Source organism: Octopus bimaculoides, chromosome 16 (genome assembly GCF_046866305.1).
Source record: "Octopus bimaculoides isolate indiv1 chromosome 16, ASM4686630v1, whole genome shotgun sequence".
Classification (NCBI taxonomy): domain Eukaryota; kingdom Metazoa; phylum Mollusca; class Cephalopoda; order Octopoda; family Octopodidae; genus Octopus; species Octopus bimaculoides.
Window position 1 is genome coordinate 42,579,178 of NC_142943.1, and position 5,206 is coordinate 42,584,383.

Here is a 5,206-nt window from a genome sequence, read left to right on the forward strand (position 1 = left end):
AACCGCAACAAAACAAATAACCACAACAGCACAAACAGCCACAGAAGAAGACACAACCGCAAGAAAACAAACAACAACTACAGAGCCATTAACCACAACAGAACCAACAACCACAACAGCACAAACAGCCACAGAAGAAGACACAACCGCAAGAAAACCAACAACAACTACAGAGCCATTAACCACAACAGAACCAACACCCACAAAAGAACCAACAACCACAACGGAACTAACAACCACAACAGAACCAACAACCACAGAAGAAGACACAACCGCAAGAAAACAAACAACAACTACAGAGCCATTAACCACAACAGAACCAACAACCACAACAGCACAAACAGCCACAGAAGAAGACGCAACCACAAGAAAACCAACGACAACTACAGAGCCATTAACCACAACAGAACCAAAAACCACAACAGCACAAACAGCCGCAGAAGAAGACACAACCGCAAGAAAACCAACAACCAATATAGAGCCATTAACCACAACAGAATCAAAAACCACAACAGCACAAACAGCCACAGAAGAAGACACAACCGCAAGAAAACCAACAACAACAACAGAGCCATTAACCACAACAGAACCAACAACCACAACAGCACAAACAGCCACAGAAGACGACACAACCACAAGAAAACCAACAACACCTACAGAGCCATTAACCCCAACAGAACCAACAACCACAACAGCACAAACAGCCACAGAAGACGCAACCACAAGAAAACCAACAACAACTACAGAGCCATTAATAACAACAGAACCAACAACCACAACAGCACAAACAGCCACAGAAGAAGACACAACCGCAAGAAAACCAACAACAACTACAGAGCCATTAACCACAACAGAACCAACAACCACAACAGCACAAACAGCCACAGAAGACGACACAACCACAAGAAAAGCAACAACACCTACAGAGCCATTAACCCCAACAGAACCAACAACCACAACAGCACAAACAGCCACAGAAGACGCAACCACCAGAAAACCAACAACAACTACAGAGCCATTAATCAAAACAGAACCAACAACCACAACAGCACAAACAGCCACAGAAGAAGACACAACCGCAAGAAAACCAACAACCACTACAGAGCCATTAACCACAACAGAACCAACAACCACAACAGAACCAACAAGCACAACAGAACAAACAGCCACAGAAGAAGACACAACCGCAAGAAGACCAACAACAACTGCAGAGCCATTAACCACAACAGAACCAACAACCACAACAGAACCAACAACCACAACAGAACCAATAGCCACAGAAGAAGACATAACCACAAGAAAACCAACAACCTCTACAGAGCCATTAAACACAACAGAACCAACAACCACAACAGAACCAACAACCACAACAGAATCAACAACCACAACAGAACAATCAGCCACAGAAGACGACACAACCGCAAGAAAACCAACAACAACTACAAAGCCATTAACCACGACAGAGCCATTAACCACAACAGAACCAACAATCACAACAGAACCAACAACCACAACAGAACAAACAGCCACAGAAGAAGACATAACCACAAGAAAACCAACAACCACTACAGAGCCATTAAACACAACAGAACCAACAACCACAACAGAACCAACAACCACAACAGAATCAACAACCACAACAGAACAAACAGCCACAGAAGAAGACACAACCGCAAGAAAACCAACAACCACTACAGACCCATTAACCACAACAGAACCAACAACCACAACAGAACCAACAACCACAACAGAACAAACAGCCACAGAAGAAGACATAACCACAAGAAAACCAACAACCACAACAGAGCCATTAAACACAACAGAACCAACAACCACAACAGAACCAACAACCACAACAGAACAAACAGCCACAGAAGAAGACATAACCACAAGAAAACCAACAACCACTACAGAGCCATTAAACACAACAAAACCAACTACCACAACAGAACCAACAACCACAACAGAACCAACAATCACAACAGAACAAACAACCACAGAAGAAGACACAACCGCAAGAAAACCAACAACCACAACAGAGCCATTAACCACAACAGAACCAACAACCACAACAGAACCAACAACCACAAGAGAACAAACAGCCACAGAAGAAGACACAACCGCAAGAAAACCAACAACCACTACAGAGCCATTAACCGCAACAGAACCAACAACCACAACAGCACCAACAACCACAACAGAACAAACAGCCACAGAAGAAGACACAACCGCAAGAAAACCAACAACCACTACAGAGCCATTAACCGCAACAGAACCAACAACCACAACAGAACCAACAACCACAACAGAACAAACGGCCACAGAAGAAGACACACCCGCAAGAAAACCAACAACCACTACAGAGCCATTAACCACAACGGAACCAACAACCACAACAGAACAAACAACCACAACAGAACAAACAACCACAACAGAACAAACAGCCACAGAAGAAGACACAACCGCAAGAAAACCAACAACCACTACAGAGCCATTAACCACAACAGAACCAACAACCACAACAGAACCAACATCCACAACAGAACAAACAGCCACAGAAGAAGACACAACCAAAAGAAAATTAACAACAACTACAGAGCCATTAACCACAACAGAACCAACAACCACAACAGAACCAACAACCACAACAGAACAAACAGCCACAGAAGAAGACACAACCGCAAGAAAACCAACAACCACTACAGAGCCATTAACCACAACAGAACCAACAACCACAACAGAACAAACAACCACAACAGAACAAACAACCACAACAGAACAAACAACCACAACAGAACAAACAGCCACAGAAGAAGACACAACCGCAAGAAAACCAACAACAACTACAGAGCCATTAACCACAACAGAACCAACAACCACAACAGAACCAACAACCACAACAGAACAAACAGCCACAGAAGAAGACACAACCAAAAGAAAATTAACAACAACTACAGAGCCATTAACCACAACAGAAACAACAACCACAACAGAACCAACAACCACAACAGAACACACAGCCACAGATGAAGACACAACCGCAAGAAAACCAACAACAACTACGGAGCCATTAACCACAACAGAACTAACAACCACAACAGAACAAACAACCACAACAGAACAAACAACCACAACAGAACAAACAGTCACAGAAGAAGACACAACCGCAAGAAAACCAACAACCACTACAGAGCCATTAACCACAACAGAAACAACAACCACAACAGAACCAACAACCACAACAGAACCAACAACCACAACAGAAGCAACAACCACAACAGAACAAACAGACACAGAAGAAGACACAACCGCAAGAATACCAGCAACAAGTACGGAGCCATTAACCACAACAGAACCAACAACCACAACAGAACCAACAACAACAACAGAACAAACAAACACAGAAGAAGACACAACCGCAAGAAAACCAACAACCACTACAGAGCCATTAACCACAACAGAAACAACAACCACAACAGAACCAACAACCACAACAGAACAAACAGCCACGGAAGGAGACACAACCACAAGAAAACCAACAACAACTACAGAGCCATTAACTACTACAGAACCAACAACCACAACAGAACAAACAACCACAACAGAACAAACAGCCACAGAAGAAGACACAACCGCAAGAAAAACAACAACGACTACGGAGCCATTAACCACAACAGAACCAACAACCACAACAGCACCAACAACCACAACAGAACAAACAGACACAGAAGAGGACACAACCGCAAGAAAACCAACAACCACTACAGAGCCATTAACCACAACAGAACCAACAACCACAACAGAACCAACAACCACAACAGAACAAACAGCCACAGAAGAAGACACAACCACAAGAAAACCAACAACAACTACAGAGCCATTAACCACAACAGAAACAACAACCACAACAGAAACAACAACCACAACAGAACCAACAACCACAACAGAACAAACAGCCACAGAAGAAGACACAACCGCAAGAATACCAACAACCACTACAGAGCCATTAACCGCAACAGAACCAACAACCACAACAGAACAAACAGCCACAGAAGAAGACACAACCACAAGAAAAACAACAACAACTACGGAGCCATTAACCACAACAGAACCAACAACCACAACAGAACTAACAGCCACAGAAGAAAACACAACCGAAAGAAAACCAACAACAACTACAGAGCCATTAACCGCAACAGAACCAACAACCACAACAGAACAAACAGCCACGGAAGAAGACACAACCACAAGAAAACCAACAACTACAGAGACATTAACCACAACAGAACCATCAACCACAAAAGAACCAACAACCACAACAGAACCAACAACCACAACAGAACCAAAAACCACAACAGAACCAACAACCACAACAGAACCAACAACCACAACAGAGCCAACAACCACAACAGAACCAACAACCACAACAGAACCAAAAACCACAACAGAACCAACAACCACAACAGAACCAACAACCACAACAGAGCCAACAACCACAACAGAACCAACAACCACAACAGAACAAACAGCCACGGAAGGAGACACAACCACAAGAAAACCAACAACAACTACAGAGCCATTAACTACTACAGAACCAACAACCACAACAGAACCAACAACCACAACAAAACCAACAACCACAACAGAACAATCAGCCACAGAAGAAGACACAACCACAAGAAAACCAACAACAACTACAGAGTCATTGACCACAACAGAACCAACAACCACAACAGAACCAACAACCACAACAGAACCAACAACCACAACAGAACAAACAGCCACAGAAGAAGACACAACCGCAAGAAAACCAACAACAACTACAGAGACATTGACCACAACAGAACCAACAACCACAACAGAACCAACAACCACAACAGAACCAACAACCACAACAAAACCAACAACCACAACAGAACCAACAATCACAACAGAACCAACAACCACAACAGAAACAACAACCACAACAGAACCAACAATCACAACAGAACCAACAACCACAACAGAACCAACAACCACAACAGAACCAACAATCACAACAGAACCAACAACCACAACAGAACCAACAACCACAACAGAACCAACAACCACAACAGAACCAACAACCACAACAGAACCAACAATCACAACAGAACCAACAACCACAACAGAACCAACAACCACAACAGAACCAACAACCACAACAGAGCCAAGAACCACAACAGAA